The following is a 23,014-nucleotide window of genomic DNA, read 5'->3' as shown; positions in this document are numbered from 1 at the left end:
ATCTTAAGATAATGACACTTTTAAAAAATTCCAAGTCCTTATTTTTTATTTACTTTTCTGATATAATTACAACATCAAAGACATATAATACAGTGAGAAACAGATGTAATGATAATGAGCCTCTTTTTTTTTTTGATCTTCAAAATTTTTACAATTAAGCATGAGGTTTGCCAAAATTTTTGAGGGTATTGTTTATCTGGTTAAGGAAATTGTGTTTTTCCTATTATTGCTAAAGCTATCTCTATATGTATATTTACATATATATAATATACTTAGCCACAAGTGAATGTTAAATTTTATCCAATCACTTTTTCGTATCTACTTAGATACTCATATAGGTTTTTTCTTTTAATATGTTAATAAAGTAGATAGTATAATCTTACTTTCTAATGTTAAACTTATTGTATTCCTGGGATAAACCCAACTTAACCAAAAATTATTTACTTTTTATTTTTATATTTTTTGAGACAGAGTCTCACTCTGTTGCCCAGGCTAGAGTGTAATGGTGTGACCTTGTCTCACTGCAACATCTGCCTGCCAGGTTTAAGCGATTCTCCTCCCAAGGAGCTGTGATTACAGACATGTGCCACCACTCCCAGCTAGTTTTTGTATTTTCAGTAGAGATGGGGTTTCACCATGTTGGCCAAGCTGGTCTCAAACTCTTGATATCAAGTGATCTGCCCACCTCAACCTCCCAAAGTGTTGGGATTACAGGCGTGAGCCACCACGCCCAGCCTAAAAAAATTTACTTTTAATGTATTACAGAATTTGATTTGACAGATACTATTTAATATTTTTATATCTGTGTTTATAAGTGACACTAGACAATAAGTTTTTTTAATACTGTCCTTGTCTGATTTTGATATTGAGCTTACCCTAATCTCAAGAAATTAGCTGTAGGATGTTTCCTCCTTTTCTGTATTCTGAGAGTTTTTGTAAGATTGGAGTTAACCGTTTATAAAATTTTTGGTTAGAATTTGCTATTTAGTATTTGATAAAATAAGGATAGACTACTTTTTAAATAACAGTTTTAGATTAACAGAAAACTTGAAAAGATAGAATTGCAATGGGCTTTGCATCATTTTCCTTATTATTAACAGCTTATATTAATATGGCATATTTGTCACAACCAATGAAACTATATTGACCCATATTGTTAATTTAGGTTGTTAATTTATTCAGATTTCCTCAGATCTTACCTAATGTCCGTTTTCTGTTCCAGGATCGGATCTGGGATACCACATTACATTTAGTTATCATGACAATTCCCAGACTGTCCTTCCTTGACAGTTTTGGAGAGTACAGCTCAGGGAATTTTGTAGAATATCTCCTATTGGCATTTGTAGGGTGTTTTCCTCATGATTAGACTGGGGTTATTAGTTTTTTGGGAGAAAGAACTTAAGGAGAAAATGTTGCATCACATCAAGGTTACACAGTATCAACATGATTTATTCATTGTTGATGTTGACCTTGGTAACCTGGCTGAGGCAGTCTTTGTCAGGCATATTCTTTTCTTCTTTTAAAAGTAAAAGAGTCTTTTGCAAAGTGTGGACCATGAGTCAGAACATTCAGGTCATCTGGAGTTTGTTAGGAATGCAAAATCTCAAACTTCATCCCAGGTAACTGAAACAGAATATGCGGGTTACCAGATCCTACATCATGATTCATATTCTTTTTTTTTTTTTTTTTTTTTGACGGAATCCCACTTTGTCACTCAGGCTGGAGTGCAGTGGCACAATCTCGACTCACTGCAACCTCTGACTCCTGGGTTCAAGCGATTCTCCTACCTCAACCTCCCGAGTAGCTGGAATTACAGGCACATGCCACTACCTCCAGCTAATTTTTGTATATTTAGTAGAGACAGGGTTTCACCATGTTGGCCAGGCTGGTCTCAAATTCCTGACCTCAAGCCATTCACCTGCCTTGGCCTCCCAAAGTGCTGGGATTATAAGAGTGAGTCACTGTGCTCAGGCTCATATTCTTTTTAACATTTGAAAGAACTGCTTTAAGATAATCTTGAGCAGATTTTACCAAACTTTTTTTATAAAGAGCCCAATAACAAACATTTTCAGCTTTGTGAGTGATAGGTTCTTTGTCACAACTTTTCAATTCAGCCCTTTTAGGAGAAAGTATCCAAAGACAATGCATAAATGGCATAGAGTTTAAGTCCTTACTTAACATCGTCAATAAATTCTTGGAAACTATGCCTGTTCTCATGCTGTTAATAAAGACATACGTGAGAGTGGGTAATTTATAAAGGAAAGAGGTTTAATTGACTCACAGTTCCACGTGTCTGGGGAGACTTCTCACAATCATGGCAGAAGGTGAATGAGATGCAAAGGCATGTCTTACATGGTGGCAGGCAAGAGAACGTGTGCAGCAGAACTGCCCTTTATAAAACCATCAGATCTCACGAGACTTATTCACTATCATGAGAACAGGATGGGGGAAACAGCCCCATGGTTCAGTTCTCTCTGCCTGGTCCCTCCCATGACAGGGAGGGATGATGGGAATGACAATTCAAGATGAGATTTGGGTGGGGACACAAAGTCTAACCATATCACTATGACTTTAAGTGAAACAACATACAGCAGGTCCTCAAATAACATTTCTTTTTTCAAAGCCTAATGATGAGAAAAAACATGTTTTTTAATAAGCGGTTTTGCTTAAAGTTACATTTTCAAAGAACCTATCGGTGACTTGCTGTATTTTTTTAGCAAAAACTTACAGACACTAAAATTTGAATTTGAAATTTGAAATAAAATGAAAACTTGAAATGTGTTGTGAAATATTCTTATTACCTCTTAAACATTTAAAAAAAATTTCAAATAAAATTTTTTTAAAACTTTAAAAATTATTTTAAAGCATTTATTTCAAACATTAAAAAAATTAAAAACAATTTCTTTTTTGCAGAAGTTTTGTGCTCTGCCAAAATAGGCACCCAGTTGGAGTTGGCCCATGGGCTTAGTTAGGCCATCATTGATACAGTGACTTTTCTTTGGATCCTGCCAGCTGCTAACTCTACCTGATTTGTAGCTTTTAAAGAAGACTTTCATGAAAAGGTAACACTATGACTCTCATTCAGAAATATAAAGTGAACATGTGTCAGATATTTTATTTAATCCATTAATTAAATGAGAAACTGAAAAAGATGTTAAAACTGGCTCAAAGAAAAAAAATCCAAAAACACATATGTTTCTAAATCAGGAATATTAAAAACTTAAAATGGACACAAAGTCGCCTTTTTCAGAGGAAGATTTGCCCCTTTACCCTGCCTCAGACAGAATTCATTTGCATGCTTATAGTCAAGAATAATTTGCATTGCACTCTGTTCTCTACATGCTAACTTTGATCTCTGCTGAGTTGCACAATGGCCTAGTCAAAGATACAGAGGGTATTCCATGGGACTAGATAATCTCAGGAGACTGTAGCATTTTATTAAAAGAATATCCAGTAATCTCTTGTGCTTATTTCAAAGTGTTAAGTTTTTCTTTGTAGTTGATTGGGATATTTTCCTCTCCCCACTCCTTTAAGAAAAAAATAGATGACGAAATTGACGGCCCACCTTACTAAATGACTCATCTAACTTCATGCCAGAGCTACCCATAGGCAGCTTCAATGCCAAGAAGGCTCTCCTTTGGGTGTTTCTAATTGGGAGGCTTCATCTGACAGACAGATTAGACTCTTTAAATGGAGACAATGATGGGCCATTTCAAAGACACCAAAATGTTTTCTACAGCTTCAAGCACTTATTTATTTACTAATAGGAACAAATTACATTGTTGTGGTTTTTTTTTTTTTTCCCTTTGGCACAGCATGGGGACCAGGAACCTTGTTCTCAGTGTGGCTGTGCCATGGAATCCTCTGCAAGGAACGTTTTGAATGGCAATTTCCTCCTGCCAGACATAAGGAATGGAAGCAATTTTTGAAATAAAGCAATCTGTGGGCCTTCTAAAATTATATCTCTCCACTATGATCCATAAAACTGGACATTTATGTTTTGGAAGGAGTCTTAGAAATCAACTAGTTGACTATGTTTGCAACATGTCTGCATTACGCTTGGTTGTGATGAGTCTTATCCTTCCTCTAGCTCTTCCTATGCAGTTCCACTTGAAGTGCTTATGAGGTGATGGGTTTAAAAGTCTGGATTTCTTTGACTTCTCCAGTCTCTGGAATAAGAGTCCACCCATCCAAACATTAACTTACAGTTGAAAATAAATTTTGCTCTACCCTAGCTGATCACATTTAAATGATTAATTCTGTTAAATTTTCGTATTGATAATCTGTACTTTTCACAATAATAGAAGTGCATTGATGATGTAATTAATATATTATTTTATTTCAATCCATCAATATCTCTCTCAATTGAGCTGCTTTAACCAAGGAACCTCTTTATTTGAGTAATAACATCAATTATCGGCCTAAAAATAGAATTTGTAGCTAATAATGAGAAGTATAGAAAGAATTCCAAGCTTACTCTTGTTCTCTTTCTCTCCTCGACTCCACATACACATTAGTTTTTCAGGCATCAATATTACCCCATACCATGGCTTTTCAAACCTTAGCATGTAAAAAAATAGCTGGAAGACTTGCTAAAACACAAATTACAGGACCCTCAAGTGGCATTTCTGATTGAGTAGATACTCATTACGGTTGAGATTCTGCATTTCCACCAAGCTCTCAGGTCATTGAAATGTTTCTGGCCGATGACCATACTTTCAGTAGCAAAAAACAACGTGGAAAGAGAAAGTCAAACATATGCTAAGGTATAAAGATTAAAATAATAAATGACAAGATCTGAAAGGGTTTGCAATCTGTTGGGAAATGTAAATATGAAATAAATGAAAGCACAACAAATTGAGAGAGATGAGGCAGTGTTTTTGTTTTCTGTTGTTGCTGTAGCGAATTGCCTATAAAAGTGGGCTTAAAACAACACCCTTTATTATCCCGCAATTCTCTAGGTCAGGGGTCCAGGTGGGCTGGGCAGGGTCATCTGCAGAAGGCCTCACAAGGCTGCCATCCAGATGTCAACTGGGCTATGTTCTCATTTGGAGTTTAGACTTTTTTCCCAAGCTTATTCAGGTTGTTGGGACAATTCATTTCCTTGGGATTATAAAACTGAGGTCCTTATAATCTTCCTGAATAGTAGCTGGGGCAATCTCACCTCCTACAATCCACTCTCAGATTCTTCTTATGTGGGTCCGCCATCTTCAGAATTCCCTGTGTGTTAAGTTCTTCTCATGCTTACCCATCTTTGACTTCCTCTGTTTTCTGATCCTAGACCCAGACTTAAAGGACTCATGACATACATCAGGCCCACCTGGGTAATCTCTCTTTCTTAAAGTTAACTGTGCTATTACCTAATCACTGGAGTAAAACCCATTATATTTACAGTCTTGGAAAAACTTGTGCATGATAAGTACACCAGGAGGCTGGGATCTTGGAAATCGTCTTAGAATTCTGCCCATCACATAGAGGTTTGGGCAAAGTGCTACTGGAACAATGAGGGTGATGCACCAAGTCTATCCCAGGGAGTTATGGAAGACCGACTGAAGGGGATAGTACTTGGTGAGGTCTTAGAAAATATAGGTATTTGGCAGTTTAAGCATGGCTCTCTGAAAAAATGCCAAAAGGGAATTCCAAGGAGAGGAAACTGTGTCCAGATGTATGGATGTTTTAAGGTATGTTCAAGAACATGGAGAAGTTTTCAGAGATGGGAGTATAGAATGTAAAGGAGAGATATCAGCATGAAATATGGTGCCTCATGATCCAAAGAGCAAGCAGAGTAAAGAACAATCAGATTCAAAGCTAGCTGGTTACCAGAGCAAGTCCTTAACCTGTCTTACACTCAGCTTCTTCCTCTAATAAATGCATAGCTTAGTCTAGACCAGTGTTTGGTAAACAGTGACCTAAGAAGCCCTAGAGTTTTGGAAAAGACGGGGTGGATATACCCACCAGAGGCTGGTGCAAGGGTCTGGGAAGCTGTGTGTCAGTCTTTGAGGCCCTCACTCTCAGTTTAACCAAAGTCTCGCTCAGCTTCTATCTGCCTTATACGGTTTGGCTCAACACAAGATTTTACTTAGACAGAGTTCATATGTCTAAATGTTCTAAAACCACAGGTAAACTCTTTGCATAACATGATTTTTTTCTATTACACTCAGTTCTTGTATTTCATTAATTCATTCATTCAGCTTTTTTTTTTTTTTTAATTGTGCCTACTATGTGCCAGGCAGTGTTCTAGGCAGGAGATTTATTGGGAAGATTTATGGCTCTTTTTGTTCTGGAGCTTGTCATCCCATGGAGCACATAAACATTAGTCAACTAATCATAACTAAATGCCAAATTGCAACTGCACTAAATGTGACAAGCTGGTGATTCTTGATGCCATTGTAACTGAGGTAGTTTATCTTATAATGTAGAAGCAAGAAGGCCTTCCTGAGAAAGTGATGAAGAGTTTGAGAATCAGAGGATAAGTAGAAGTTAACTGAATGACTACAAGGAGGAATTGTGTTCGATGTAAGGTGGATGTATATACACCTTATACATACACCTTGGCAGATGAGAGCACAGCGATGTGAAAAACTGAGTGAAGGTCCATGTGGCTGAAATAAAGAAAATGTAAGGGAGGGCAGAGCTGATGCTGTAGAGGAGCAAGGCCAAGATCATGGAAGGCTTTGTTTGTAATGTTAAAGAGTTTGTCTTTTATTTTTAGAGATAGGGTTTCTCTCTGTCACCCAGGCTGGAGTGCACTTACACGATCATAACTCACTAACCCAAACTCTTGGGCTCAAATGATTCTCCTGCCTCAGTCTCCTGAGTAGCTAGAGACAAGAGGCAGGAGCCACCATGCCTAGCTATGTTTCTTTTTCTTTAGTGTTTTTGTGGAAACAGAGTCTCACTATATTGCCCAGGCTGGTCTTGAACTCCTGGCCTCAAGCAATCCTCCTAACTTGGCCACCCAAAGCACTGTGACCGCAGGTGTGAGCAATCACAGTCAGCCATGTTTGTTTTTATTATAACAGAAATAGACTTGTCTTTATCCTAAGAGACTTGGGGTTTCCAAAGAATATGGTCTGAAAAGAGAAAATGGGCAGGAAAGAGGTAAGGGAGATTGATTCAAGTAGACTGATGAGAAGGATTGAATGCAAGAAAGATTATTAAACAGGAACTCAAGTAGGTGGTGGTAGAGAATATGACGACAATCAGTACATTTAGCAGATGTCAAGAGGTAAAATCAAATGGGTTTGGTGAAGGACTGGATATGGGAGATGATGGAGAGGAGACAGTGGTTTCAAAGATAATTCTAAGATTCTGGATTGCAAAACTGGAGCAAAAGCCCCTACATTAATGGAGACAAGGTGCTGGAAGAGGTCCAGGTTGATGGAGAAGATTTTGATTTGTTTACAGTCATGTTGCATTTTAAGTTCCTTTAACATCCTTAGTTTTAACTAAGTCAATTCAATCTGTAGGACTAGAGCTTGAAAGAGAGATCAGTTAACCTCCCTGGGTTATCGCATCTTCATCTTCTTGTAGCAATAATAAAATATCACTTAAAGACCATTGTAAAAATAGATAATATGTACAAATGGAAAGCATGATGCAATGGAATTCATACCAGTAGTTATTATAACACAAAAATAGCATCAAGTTTTTCGCTAGTGGTTGTCGGGGTTTTCAAGGGCCTCAACCTTGCCAGTATTTTAATGGGTGTAAAACTGACCATATGATATAATTTTGGGCAAGAGAGTTTTTGACAGAAAACTTTTGGAAGCAATACATTAACCTCAAATGTCTACAAGTAAAGGATTTTAGCCACAGTTACAAAATAATGGGGTAAGATTTTTTTCATGCAGGACTCTTTCAGACCACATCTTCTGGTACTTAACTTTTACTGCTCATTACTGAGAGGAACTTCTAAGAATTCCAGCACCTAGGCCAGTTAAATCAGAATGTCAATACCTAGGCCCATTAAATCAGACTCTCTAGGGATTAGGGATCAGCACTGATTTTTTTGTTTGTTTGTTTGTTTTTGAGAAGTAGTCTCACTCTGTCACCAGGCTGGAGTGTAGTGGCACGATCTTGGCTCACTGCAACCTCCGCCTCCAGGGATCAAGTGATTCTCCTGCCTCAGCCTCCTAAATAGCTGGGATTATAGGCACCCGTCACCATGCCTGGGTAATTTTTGTATTTTATTAGAGAGGGTATTTCACCATGTTGAGTACGTGAGACCAATAACCCAAGCTCCTGATCTCAAGTGATCCACCCACCTCAGCCTCCCAAAATGCTGGGAGTACAGGCATGAGCCACTGTACCCAGCCAGCATTGATAATTTTTTAAGTCTCCAGATAGTTCTGGTGTGCACTCATGATTGAAAACCACCAAGCTAGAGTGAGAGTCTTTGTGTGAGGTGAACTTGGGTAATGAGCCACCCAGAGAGACATTTAGAATTTTCTCCCATGGTCCAGGAAGATTGAAGAAGAACTAGTGGCTTTGGATTTTTTCTCTATTTCCCTATATTGCCTACTCATCAGGCATAGCTCCTTTGTTCATACTGTCTGAGGCTGTCCCTGATATCTTCCATCAGACACGGCTTTAGGATGGATCTAGGCTCCGGCTAGGTCTTGAAGGTGCTCTCCTCATTACCTAGATGTCTCACTAGAAGACTGTGAGTCAAAAAGTTGAGGTTGGAGACCTCACCTGAAACCTGTGTTTTCAGTAGGTTCTATCTGTATTCTTTTTTTTTTTTTTTTTTTTGAGGCGGAGTCTCGCTCTGTCGCCCAGACTGGAGTGCAGTGGCCAGATCTCAGCTCACTGCAAGCTCCGCCTCCCGGGTTTACGCCATTCTCCTGCCTCAGCCTCCCGAGTAGCTGGGACTACAGGCGCCCGCCACCTCGCCCGGCTAGTTTTTGTATTTTTAGTAGAGACGGGGTTTCACCGTGTTAGCCAGGATGGTCTCTATCTCCTGACCTCGTGATCCGCCCGTCTCGGCCTCCCAAAGTGCTGGGATTACAGGCTTGAGCCACCGCGCCCGGCCTCTATCTGTATTCTTAAGACAAAGAAGGTGGGTTTGAGAAGCAGTGTCCTAACCATTGTTACTCAAATGGTAGGTGCTTGAACCAACATCACCTAGAAGATTGTAAGAAACACGGCATCTCACACATTCCAGACCCATGAAACAAAATGCACTTTAACCACATGTCCTGGTGATACATATGTCCATTAAAGTTTGAGGAGCACTGCCCTAAAGCTAAGGTTCCCAAGAGAGATGCCAGACTACCTACATCATAACAACTTGAGATGCTAATAATCTACTCTGAACCTTATGAATCAGAATATCTTGGGTGAGGCCTGGAAATCTTCACGTTTGAAAAATCAAGTATTGACTCTTACGCACAGTTATTAAAAGTATTCGGTCTCGTATTGGTTTGGTGAACACCTGCTCAGGCAGCTCTGGGGATCTGGTCCAACATCACAGGGTAAAACAATGTGAGTTAGGTTATTGGTCTCACGTACTCAAACATGGGCTAATGTTGCCACCTCACCCACCACACATTGGTCTTCATGTGTCAGTACTTCAAGCCTTACTCACGGGTCAACATGTCAATTGTGTGTGACTCATAGAGTGTGATCACAAAGGGAGATTTGTTTTTCTCTCTCACTGTCCCTTCAAACCAGTTTGGTGGGAAGCCAAAGTGGCTACCTCCTCTACTTTCAGACAAAAATCTAGGCAGTCATTATGGTCTTATAGTTACCTTTAAATTAATAGAAAGTAGTATATCAGCCAGATGGGGTGGGTGCATGGCTATAGTCTTAGCCATGTGAGAGAATCACTTGAGCCCAGGAATTCATGACCAACCTGGGCAGCATAGTGAGATCCCATCTCTTAAAAACAATGATAACAAGAAAGTCGCATATCATTTCAAGCCACTTAGTCACAATTAAACACTTAAAATATCTACCTCTAGAAAATAATCAAAACTCTGAACCAGATCTAACATTAACATTATTTTCTCCCTAGCTGGGACTGGCTACAGGCTGGCTCCTTGCTTTTGGAGAGAAGCTATCATTACGTTTCTCTTTTTCCCTTTTCTCTCCACCACTCAATAGCTATATTAATAACATCTCCTTCAATAAGTGAAGGAGGCAGGAGAGAAGGAATGGAGAGCAGACAATCCTTACTTATCAGACACTACCATGAAATAGTTTCACATTCTCTGGTTTTGGTGGAGGTTGAAATCACACTTTTATGGACACTTTCAAAGGTTTTTATTGGTTCTCGTGCTGGGCTCTGCTAACCTACCTCCTGTGATGTGGATGATGTGTTCTCTTCCTCTAACTCTCACTCTGCCCTCAGCCACTAGTTTTCTGGGTACTCATTCAACATACACAACCGGATTTCCAACAGCCTACCAAATGGTCATTTTGGGCAAGAATCAAGGTGGCTTTAGGTTCCTACCTTTCCATTTGACCAACATACAGGTCATAGGACACCAATGCATCTCTTGTCCCACTGTTGTTGGAACTGTGATTACTTCCTAAATTTGATCCTCAACTCTCACTTCTTCTTGTCCTGCCCTCTAGAGCTGAAAGTTGTAGACTTTTACCTTAGAATACTCAGGTGGAGAACAGACGCGAGTCACTGTGATCTTCTTGCCATGAGGACAACATTTTCCAAGTTCTTCAAGTGGTCCTGGCAAAGCCACTCTCAGTAAACTTGAGGGGCAGAAAAAATGTCTCCTCACCTTTCTAGAATAGGACCTGGAACTCATAGCACAACTCATCACTAAAGAAATCTTCTCTCTAGTATTCAATCACTGACCTTTTATCCTTTTGTGACAAATTCAGAAGTTATCAAAATGGTTCCCAACCATTTCCTTTTGCTCATGGTTCAGCATCTGATTGGAATCTGATGTCTATCATGTCTTGGTGCTTCAGTTGAAAGCTCCAATTTAACATCTTGATAACTCTGAAGCACGCACATGCTTCTTTATGTCAAATCAAGTTTAAAGCAATGAGTTTTAAGATTAGTGGTAAATTCAGCCAATCAATCAACAAATTGTTATATAGAGTCAATTAATATGTTAAGATTGAAATAATCTCTGAAACCTTAGAAACTCTAGAAAATTGATTATCTATTTCTTTTTGTTATTCACTATTTGAACTGTTCCATAAAACTAGCAACTCATTAATAAAGAGCAAAAGCTATACTGAAAAACACTTAATAAAATTCTCATTCTGCTTTGTCATATCTTAAAAATACTTCAGAGGACTCAATGATAAAAGCAGGCATGAGGTCAGGCACCTTGGCTTACGCTTGTAATCCCAATACTTTGGGAGGCCGAGGAGGGCAGATCACGAGGTCAGGAGATCGAGACCATCCTGGCTAACATGGTGAGACCCTGTCTCTACTAAAAATGCAAAAAATTATCCAGGCACGGTGGCGGGCGCCTGTAGTCCCAGCTACTTGGGAGACTGAGGCAGGAGAATGGCGTGAGCCTGGGAGGCAGAGCTTACAGTGAGCTGAGATCGCGCCACTGCACTCCAGCCTCAGTGACAGAGCAAGACTCCGTCTCAAAACAAAGAAACAAACAAACAAACAAACAAAACAGACATGAAAAGCAGATAAAGCAAATAAAATGACAAGGCTCTACATCTTAGCCAATTTTATTATTGTTGCAACACCAGGGATTTGCCCCACATATGCTTAGGTGATATTGTAAAGCTGATTCAGTTTTATGCATTGATCATTCTGGGACTGGAGGAAGGGCCATAAGCATTTTCAAAGGTCAGAAAATATTTTTTCCCATGATAATCAGATAGCAGGAGGGATACAGATCTTTTAGTACCTTCCTTAATCTTTTTTCACCTCTTAAAATGTACAACCAGTTCACTTTTGGTACTCTTGATCACCCTTTCCAGCTGTATGTTTTTTTTCCAAAGCACTGATTATCTTCTACCTACAATAACATTTGCATGTTTGTTTTATTTTCCAGAGTCTGTCCCTCCTCCATTAGAGTGTAAACTCCATGAAGGTAGGAACTTTGTCATATTTATTCCTTGACTTATCCCAAGTATCTAGAACAATGCCTGCATTTAGTAAGCCTCAATAAATATCTGTCTTATTTAACTACATTGTGCACGTTGACCATTGTTTTAGTCTGTTTTGTGCTGCTCTGACAGAATATTTGAGCTTGGGTAATTTATAACAAACAGAAATTGATTTTTTCAGGGTTTTGGAGGCTGAGAAGCTCAAGATCAAACTATGAGCATGGTTGGTGGCTGGTCTCTGCTTTCCATGGTGTCTTGAATGCTATATCCTCCAAAGTGAGTTACACTGTTTCTCATGTGGCAAAGAAAAGTACAAGAAGAAAAAACAGCAAGAAAGACATTTATCTTCAATCTCAAGTTTTTATAAGCTATGTTGGATGGGATCATCCATGAGGCCTCTGTTCTCATGACTTGATTACCTCTTAAGTGACCCACCTTTTAATATTGTCACACTGAGGATTAGGTTTTAACTTCTGAATTTTGGAGGGGACACAAATATTCAAGCCATAACTACTATTTTTCTTAAAGGTAATAAATCTATCATTTTTTTTCAGAGAACTCTTCTCTGCTCTAGTTGTACATAACATTCCATTGTGTGACTATACCACAGCTAATTTATCCATTCTACTGTTGACTAGGTAGCTTTCTTCTCTGCATTTTATTCCCCTAAGTTGCCCTAACCTTCCCTTATCTCCAGAACATTGAAAAACATAAAAAAACTGAGGCAGATAAATGAAGCAAGGCTTTTATCCATTGATTTCATCAGCCAAAAAAAAAAAAAAAATCATCTGTCCTCTATATATTTAATATATTAACTGAAGATTAAGTGATTAAAAGATGATATAGCAGAGCATACAACTCAATGAATGCTCACATTCTGAACACACATGGGTAGCTACATGCCAGCCATTACCTGTTTCCAAAACTACCTTTGGGTCCTCTCCAAGGATAAACTCTATCTTGAATAGTATCACTTATGATGAGAACTGTCTGATTTGGGCCTTTTGATAGATGAAACCATATAGTTTGTGCTCTTCTATGTCTGTTATTTTTTGCTCAACATTGTGTTTCTGAGAGCCATCCATACTCCTGTGTGGAGTTATAGTCTGTCCAGTCTCATTATATATAATCTCCCATTGTGTGACTATTCCACAGTTAATTTATCTATTTTACTGCTGAGTACGTAACTTTCTTCTCTGTATTTTACATTTGAAGCATGTTGCTTAGGACTTTCTCGGACTCTTGGAGATAAAGGTTGATTGATCTCAAAACCCAAATTAAATAATGTAGTCAAGGCCAGCTCTGTCCTCGGGGTCTCTGCTCCCATACAATACATGCTGCGTGGCCCCCCTTAGCACACTGGCCTGCTGCAACAGCCACTTCTTGCCAGAATCCTGGGGAAGTGCAGCCACACCCAGTATTGTGATATTGTGGGTATTTTTTTTTCTTTTGAGAAGGAGTCTCGCTCTGTTGCCCAGGCTGGAGTGCAGTGATGTGGTCTCGGCTCATTGTAACCTCCACCTCCTGGGTTCAAGCAATTTTCCTGCCTCAGCCTCCCGAGAAGCTGGGATTACAAGTGCCTGCCACCACACCCGGCTAATTTTTTGTATTTTTAGTAGAGATGGGATTTCACCATGTTGGCCAGGCTGTTCTCAAACTCCTGAACTTGTGATCTGCCCACCTCAGCCTCTCAAAATGATGGGATTACAGGCAAGAGCCACCGCACCCAGCCTGAGTTACCGCACCCGGTATTTCTGTCAGTAATATGAGGTATCTAAAGGAAAAATCACAGTTTTTTTAACCTCATTGTCACACACACACACATACACACACACACTCATAAAGGACCTTTTGTGCAGTTGTTTTCCCTTAGGTGCTGCACCCGATATCCCCATATGCCACTTTCTGAAAACCTTCATGCTGACTTAGACTTCATACTGACTTCTGGTGAATCTAAGTCCCTGAGGAGATTCTCTGTCTCTCTCACTCTCTCTCCTCTTCTCTCCCCTTGCCCCCTTCTGCCTGTTTTTCTTAAGAATGGAGACTTCTTTAATATTGTACAAGAACTTCCTCTATTGTGTTATGAGATATCTCAAATTTGTTATTTTTTATGTATTTGAGTAACTGTATTTCAATATACGGCCCCTCTAGAAGGAGCAGACAGCAAAGAAGGAGCAGATTCCACAAGGAAAAACATAAAAACTCATTCACATAAAAAGGTTATTGATCTTGTATAGGCCATGAACCCGGTGGATGGACCCATTTTCAGAATTCTTCAATGTACAGTCAGCCCTTAGCATCTGTGCATTCCACATCTGTGGATTCAACCACAGATTGAAAATATTCACAAAAGAAATGGCATCTGTACTGAACATGTAAAGACTTTTTTCTCTTGTCATTATTCCCTAAACAACACAGTAAAAGTATTTATATAACATTTACATTGTTAAATACTATAAGCAATCTAGAGCTTATTTAAAGCATATGGGAGGATGTACATAGGTTATATGGAAATATTGTGCCATTTTATATTGGGAACTTGAGTGCTCATGTACTTTGGCATCCAAGAAGCATTCCAGAACCAATCTCCTACACATACTGAAGGATAATTTTATAAAGAAAAATAGATAAAATTATAAGCAAAACTAATTACATTGGAACACAGTTACCCCAAGACATGAAAAATAACAAGTTTGAGATAAAGCCATTGTGATGGTTAGTTTTATGTGTCCAATTGACTGGGTTATGGGATGCCCAGATAGCTGGTGAAACATTATTTAGTGGTATTTTTACGAGGAAGTTTCCAGAAGAAATTAACAGTTTGATGGGTAGACAGAGTCAAAAAGATTCATTTCTCTAATGTGGGCATCATTCAATCCTTTGAGGACACCCCCAACTGAAAAAAAAAAAAAAAAAGCCAGGGAAAGGTGAATTTGCCCTCTCTGTTGGAACTGGGACATTCCTCTTCTCCTGCTCTTAGACATCAGCATTCCTGGTTCTTGGGCCTTTGGACTTGGATCAGGACTTACACTGTTAGCCTCTTGCTTCTCAGGCTTCTAGGACTGGATAAAAACACCACCACTGACTTTCCTGGGCCTCCAGGTTGTGGGAGGAAGATCATGGAACTTCTCAGCCCCCATAATCCATGAGCCAATCCCTCATAAAAAATGTATTTCTATATACTTAATTTCATCTAATATATAATTGTATCTAATAATATATAAATAACATACAATAGGCCAGGTATGATGTTTCACACCTGTAATCCCAGCATTTTGGGAGGCTAATCAGGAGTTTAAGACCAACCTGACCAACACGGTGAAACTCTGCCTCTACTAAAAAATACAGAAAAATACGCTGGGCGCGGTGGCTGACGTCTGTAATCCCAGCACTTCGGGAGGCCGAGGCAGGCAGATCACGAAGTCAGGAGATTGAGACCATCCTGGCTAACATGGTGAAACCCGTCTCTACTAAAAATACAAAAATTAGCCAGCCATGGTGGTGGGCGCCTGTAGTCCCAGCTACTCGGGTGGCTGAGGCAGGAAAATGGCATGAACCCGGGAGGTGGAGCTTGCAGTGAGCTGATATCACGCCACTGCACTCCAGCCAGGGTGACAGAGTGAGACTCCATCTCAAAAACAAAAACAAAAAATACAAAAAGTAGCTGAGCATGGTGGTGCCTGCCTGTAGTCTTAGCTACTCAGGAGGCCGACACAGGAGAATCACTTGAACCCAGAAGGTGGAGGTTATAGTGAGCCAAGATCCTGCCACTGCATTCCAGCCTGGGTGACACAGCAAGACTTTGTCTCACAAAAAAAATAAATAAATAGATAAATATATATATATAAATAATATGAGGTTAATAATAAATATATATAATATTTTATCTAATGATTTTATATGTCAATTATATATTAGAAATATTTAATTTTATATATTTAAACAGAACTAATTCATATAGTATTAGTAGAGTATATTAGTATTTAATATATACTATATTAGTATATTATATACTATTACTGTAGTATAGTATATTAGTATTTAGATTTCTATATATAAATACAAATAAATACTAACTTACAAATTAAATTTTTCCATATGTATACATAAACCCTGGCCAATAGAGTCATGCATGTGCTTTTTTATCAATACCTACAGTAACAGAATCAAGGCTACGTTTAATTCATTCATCATTTCAAAGTAGTGATGAGTATAAAGAATACTTGGAGAGATTTGGAACAAGTAATATGACAATAAAATACCTGTGATTTCTATTTCTAATACCTGTGATTCTATTTTGCAGTCATGTATAGTGCAAACTCTTTTTTTTTTTTTTTGTAGCCCCATCCCAAACCAAGAGAAATGGTGAGTTTTAGTCAGAAACTGGTGAAAGTAAAAATGTAGATTTTTTTCTTACCTACACACGTTGAATCACTTTTTGAATCATTTTCTATTTATGTTCTGTGATTTGTTTCTTGCTGAACTCTACTCCTGTTAGAGAACATTCTTCAAAGTATATGCTTTGGTATTGTTGAGATTTGTTTTGTGCCTTAACATACAGTAAATTTGTGTAAATATTCCATTTATGCCAGAAAATAAGCATTCTGCAGTAATTGAGTACAGCATTCTGCATTTATGAGGACAAGTTTGTTAATTCTTTTGTGTCAATCTTTCAGATTATTACTGATATCTTTGCTGCTGCTTTGATGAATTACTCAAAAAGCAATATCTTATTCTTGGTTTGGAATTATTTTATCTTCTTGACGAATTGAATATTTTTGCTATTCAGATATATTCTCTTAATTTCCAAAAATGCTGTGTGGTCTTAAAGTCCATTTTACAAAGCATGAATAGAGCTACACCAACAAATATTTTCTTAATGATTATATGCATGGTATACTCTACATCTTTGGTTTTCATTTGTGTGTGTGTATGTGGGTGTATTCTCATATATTAGAAATCTCTCCCGAAAACAGTAGATTACTGTTTTCTAATTATTCTTTAAAAATCCAGACTGCCTATTCTTTTTGAAGCAGAGAACATATCTATACTATGCCTGGATTCTTGACACATTAAATATGAGATAAAATAATATATATCATTTTAGGCAACCAACTTTGTGGAAATGTAGTTATACTATGATGAATAACTGACACACACTGTTTCTTTTATTTTCTTAATTTTTTCAGTAGTTACCCTAAAAATTAAGGCATATATCTTTAACTTAACAAATTTAATTTTTATTAACACCTTTACCCTCATTCAGAAAATATAAGGGAGTCAGAGCACTTTGGATACTCTTACAACTTACATGCTATTATTACTGTGAACTTTACTTACATCTAAATATATATTAACTTCTCTATCATTATTGTTTTCAAGAGTCAATATTCATTTAGATTTATCTGAATATTTAACACTTTCTTTACTTTTATTTTCTTCTCTCTGGGATCATTTTCTTTCTTCCTACAAGGTATTAAGGTATTGCAATGTCTTAAAAAGATCTGCTGGAAAGAAACTCTCTTAGGTTGTCTAAAATGTTTTCATATTTCTTTACTTCTTGATGGGTACTTTGGTTAAATATTGAGTTCTAGCTTGACAGTCATTTTCTTGTCTTCTGGCTACACAGATGTATTGAAGAATCATTGGAAAGCCTGTTGACTTTTAAAGTAATCTACTCCCTCCCTCCCTCTACTTTATTCTAGTGTTTTACTTTTGTTTCTTGGTTGCTGTTGTCCGGCCGCTGAGCCAAGGCTAAGCTATCATATCCCCTGTGACCTGCAGGTACATATCGAGATGGCCGTTCCTGCCTTAAGTGATGATATTCCACCACAAAAGAAGTGAAAATGGTCTGTTCCTGCCTTAACTGATGACATTACCTTGTGAAATTCCTTTTCCTGGCTCATCCTGGCTCAAAAACTCCCTGACTAAGCACCTTGTGACCCCCCACCCCTGCCCGCCAGAGAACAACTCCCTTTGACTGTAATTTTCCTTTACCTACCCAAATCCTATATAAAATGGTCCCACCGCTATCTCCCTTGTTGACTCTCTTTTCAGACTCAGTCCGCCTGCACACTGGTGAAATAAATAGCGTTTTTGCTCACACAAAGCCTATTTGGTGGTCTCTTCACACGAACGCTCATGAAATTTGGTGCCGTGACTCGGGTCGGGGGACCTCCCTTGGGAGATCAATCCCCTGTCCTCTTGCTTTTTGCTCTGTGAGAAAGATCCACCTACGACCTCGGGTCCTCAGACCCGCCAGCCCAAGGAACATCCCGCGAACATCTCACCAATTTTAAATTGGGTAAGCGGTCTCTTTTTACTCTCTTCTCCAACCTCTCTCACTATCCCTCAACCACACTTCAATCTCTCCCTTCTCTTAATTTCAGTTCCTTTCCTTTTCTGGTAGAGACAAAGGAGACGCATTTTATCCATGGACCCAAAACTCGGGCGCCAGTCGCGGACTCAGGAAGACAATCTTCCCTTGGTGTTTAATCGTTGCGGGGACGCTTCTCTGATTATTCACCCACGTTCCGTTGGTGTCTGATCTCCGCAGGGACGCCTGCCTTGGTCATTCACCTACATTCCCTTGGTGGCAAGTCAATTGCGGGGATGCCTGCTTTGGCTGTTCACCCAGGTTGCAGCCCAGGGCTGCTCCCCACCCACTTCTCCGTGTCTCTACCCTTCTCTTTAAACTTGCCTCTTCACTATAGGCAAACTTCCACCCTCCATTCCTCCCTCTTCTCCCTTAGCCTACACTCTCAAGAACTTAAAACCTCTTCAACTCTTGCCTTACCTAAAATCTAAGTGTCTTATTTTCTTCTGCAACACCGCTTGACCCCAATACAAACTCAACAGTGATTCCAAATAGCCAGAAAATGGCACTTTCGATTTTTCCATCCTAAAAGATCCAGATAATTCTTGTCGTAAAATAGGCAAACGGTCTGAGGTGCCTGACTTCCAGGCATTCTTTTACACATTGTTGCCTCCCTAATCTCTGTTCCCAATGCAACTCGTCCCAAATCCTCCTTCTTTCCTGCCCGCCTGTCCCCTGTGTCCCAACCCCAAGCGTCGCTGAGTCTTTCTAATCTTCCTTTTCTACAGACCCGTCTGACCTCTCTCCTTCTGCCTAGGCTGCTCCTCTCCAGGCCGAGCCAGACCCCAATTCTTCCTCAGACTCTGCTCCCCTACCCTATAATTTTTCTATCACCTCCTCTCCTCACACCAGGTCTGGTTTACAGTTTCGTTCTGTGACTAGCCCTCCCCCACCTGCCCAACAATTTCCTCTTAAAGAGGTGGCTGAAGCTAAAAGCATAGTCAAGGTTAATGCTTCTTTTTGCTTTATCCTACCTCTCCCAAATCAGTTAGCATTTAGACTCTTTTTCATCAAATATAAAACCCAGCTCAGTTCATGGCCCACTTAGCAGCAACCCTTAGACAGTTTACCGCCCTAGACCCAGAGGGGACAGAAGGCTGCCTTATTCTTAATATGCATTTTATCACCCAGTCAGCTCCTGACATTAGAAAAAGCTCCAAAAATTAGATTCCAGCCCTCAAACCCCACAACAGGACTTAATTAATTAACCTCGCCTTCAAGGTGTACAGTGATAGAGTAGAGGCAGCCAAGTAGCATGTATTTCTGAGTTGCAATTCCTTACCTCCACCTTGAGACAAACCTCAGCCACATCTCCAGCACACCAGAACTTCCAAACATCTGAACCTGTCTGCCAGGGGTTCCTCCAGGACTTCCTCCCCCAGGAGCTTGCTTCAAGTGCCAGAAATCTGGCCACTGGGCCAAGGAATGCCCGCAGCCCAGGATTCCTCCTAAGCCGTGTCCCATCTGGGCGGGACCCCAGTGGAAATTAGACTGTCCAACTGGCTGGCCCAAGGCTCTGACTGACTCCTTCCCAGATCTTCTCAGCTTAGCGGCTGAAGACTGACACTGCCCTACTGCCTTGGAAGCCTCCTAGACCATCACAGACGCTTTACAGTGGAGGGTAAGTCCGTCCCCTTCTTAATTAATATGGAGGCTACCAACTCCACATTACCTTCTTTTCAAAGGCCCTTTTCCTTTGCCTCCATAACTGTTGTAAGTATTGACAGCCAAGCTTCTATACTTCTTAAAACTCCCCAACTCTGGTACCAACTTGGACAACATTCTTTTATGCACTCCTTTTTAGTTATCACCACCTGCCCAGTTCCCTTATTAGACTAAGACATTTTAACTAAATTATCTGCTTCCCTGACTATTCCTAGGCTACAGCCACACCTCATTGCCACCTTTCCCTCCAGTTCAAAGCCTCCTTCACATCCTCCCCTTGTATCTCCCCACCTTAACCCACAAGTATAGGACACCTCTACTCCCTCCTTGGTGACTGATCATGCACCCCTTACCATCTCATTAAAACCGAATCACCCGGCCGGGCGCGGTGGCTCAAGCCTGTAATCCCAGCACTTTGGGAGGCCGAGACGGGCGGATCACGAGGTCAGGAGATCGAGACCATCCTGGCTAACACGGTGAAACCCCGTCTCTACTAAAAAATACAAAAAACTAGCCGGGCGAGGTGGCGGGCGCCTGTAGTCCCAGCTACTCGGGAGGCTGAGGCAGGAGAATGGCGTAAACCCAGGAGGCAGAGCTTGCAGTGAACTGAGATCCGGCCACTGCACTCCAGCCTGGGCGACAGAGCGAGACTCCGTCTCAACAACAACAAAAAAAAACCGAATCACCCTTACTCCGCTCAACGCCAATATCCCATCCCACAGCACACTTTAAAAGGATTAAATCCTGTTATCATTCGCCTGTTATAACATGGCCTTTTAAAGCCTATAAACTCTCCTTACAATTCCCCCATTTTACCTGTCCTAAAACCAGACAAGCCTTGCAAGTTAGTTCAGGATCTGTGTCTTATCAACCAAATTGTTTTGCCTATCCACCCCATGGTGCCAAACCCATATACTCTCCTATCCTCAATATCTCCCTCCACAACCCATTATTCTGTTCTGGATCTCAAACATGCTTTCTTTACTATTCCTTTGCACCTTTCACCTCAGCCTCTCTTCGCTTTCACTTGGACTGACCCTGATACCCATCAGGCTCAGCAACTTACTTAGGCTTTGCTGCCGCAAGGATTCACAGACAGCCCCCATTACTTCAGTCAAACCCAAATTTCTTCCTCATCTGTTACCTATCTCGGCATAATTCTTATAAAAACACATGTGCTTTCCCTGCTGATCATGTCCGGCTAATCTCCCAAACCCCAATCCCTTCTAAAAAACAACAACTCCTTTCCTTCCTAGGCATAGTAAGTAGGATCAGAATTCTTACATAAGAGCCAGGACCGTGTCCTGTAGCCTTTCTGTCCAAACAACTTGACCTTACTGTTTTAGCCTAGCCCTTATGTCTGCGTGCAATGGGTGCCACTGCCTTAATACTTTTAGAGGCCCTAAAAATCACAAACTATGCTCAACTCACTCTCTACAGTTCTCATAACTTCCAAAATCTATTTTCTTCCTCCCACCTGACGCATATACTTTCTGCTCCCCCGCTCCTTCAGCTATACTCACTCTTTGAGTCTCCCACAATTACCATTGTTCCTGGCCCGGGCTTCAATCCAGCCTCCCACATTATTCCTGATACCACACCTGACCCCCATGACTGTATCTCTCTGATCCACCTGACATTCACTCCATTTCCCCATATTCTTTCGTGTTCCTCACCCTGAACACACTTAGTTTATTGACAGCAGTTCCACCAGGCCTAATCGCCACTCACCAGCAAAGGCAGGCTATGCTATAGCATCTTCCATACCTATCATTAAGGCTACCACTCTGCCACCCTCCACTACCTCTCAGCAAGCTGAATTAGTTGCTTTAACTCAGGCCCTCACTCTTGTAAAAGGACTATGCGTCAATATTTATATTGACTCTAAATATGCCTTCCATATTCTCCACCACCATGCTGTTATATAAGCTGAAAGAGATTTCCTCACTATGCAAAGGTCCTCCATCATTAATGCCTACTTAATAAAAATGCTTCTCAAAGTTGCTTTAATTCCAAAGGAAGCTGGAGTCATTCACTGCAAAGGCCATCAAAAGGCATCAGATCCCATGGCTCAAGACAACACTTACGCTGATAAGGTAGCTAAAAAAGCAGCCATCAAAAGGTATCAGATCCCATTGCTCAGGACAATGCTTATGCTGATAAGGTAGCTAAAAAAGCAGTTAGCATTGCAACTTCTCTAACCAACTTCTCTATAGTTCACGGCAGTTTTTCTCCTTCTCATCTGGCCACACCCACCTACTCCCCTGCTGAAACTTCCACCTATCAATCTCTTCCCACACAAGGCAAATGGTTCTTAGACCAAGGAAAATATTTCCTTCCAGCTTCACAGGCCCATTCTATTCTGTCATCATTTCATAACCTCTTCCATGTAAGTTACAAGCCACTAGTCCACCTCTTAGAACTTCTCATTTCCTTTCCATCTTGGACATGTATCCTCAAGGAAATCACTTCTCAGTGTTCCATCTGCTATTCTACTACCCCTCAGGGGTTGTTCAGACCCCCTCCCTTTCCTACACACCAAGCTCGAGGATTTGCCCCTGCCCAGGACTGGCAAATTGACTTTACTCACATGCCCCGAGTCAGAAAACTGAAATACCTCTTGGTCTAGGTAGACACTTTCACTGGATGGGTAGAGACCTTTCCCACAGGGTCTGAGAAGGCCACCACAGTCATTTCTTCCCTTCTGTCAGACATAATTCCTCGGTTTGGCCTTCCCACCTCTATACAGTCTGCTAACTGACCAGCTTTTACGAGTCAAATCACCCAAGTAGTTTCTCAGGCTCTTAGTATTCAGTAAAACCTTCATACCCCTTACAGTCCTCAATCTTCAAGAAAAGTAGAATAGATTAATAGTCTTAAAAACATACCTCACCAGCCGGGCGCGGTGGCTCAAGCCTGTAATCC

The 23,014-nt window shown here is 40.2% G+C and overlaps 1 long non-coding RNA gene across 1 annotated transcript in view; it reads left to right on the top strand.

Annotated features, from left to right (window-relative positions):
* The window catches only part of LOC117068456, a 206,195-nt gene extending 188,208 nt beyond the window's left edge, over positions 1-17,987 (top strand). Inside the window, exons 4-6 of the long non-coding RNA XR_004431131.1 lie at positions 11,994-12,032; positions 16,390-16,413; positions 17,833-17,987. This is a non-coding gene — a long non-coding RNA (uncharacterized LOC117068456). The remainder of the gene's footprint in view (positions 1-11,993; positions 12,033-16,389; positions 16,414-17,832) is intronic.
* The last annotated feature ends 5,027 nt before the right edge of the window (positions 17,988-23,014 follow it).

This window comes from Trachypithecus francoisi, unplaced genomic scaffold (genome assembly GCF_009764315.1).
Source record: "Trachypithecus francoisi isolate TF-2019V2 unplaced genomic scaffold, Tfra_2.0 Lachesis_group21, whole genome shotgun sequence".
NCBI lineage: Eukaryota > Metazoa > Chordata > Mammalia > Primates > Cercopithecidae > Trachypithecus > Trachypithecus francoisi.
This window is presented reverse-complemented; position numbering and strand designations above follow the sequence as displayed.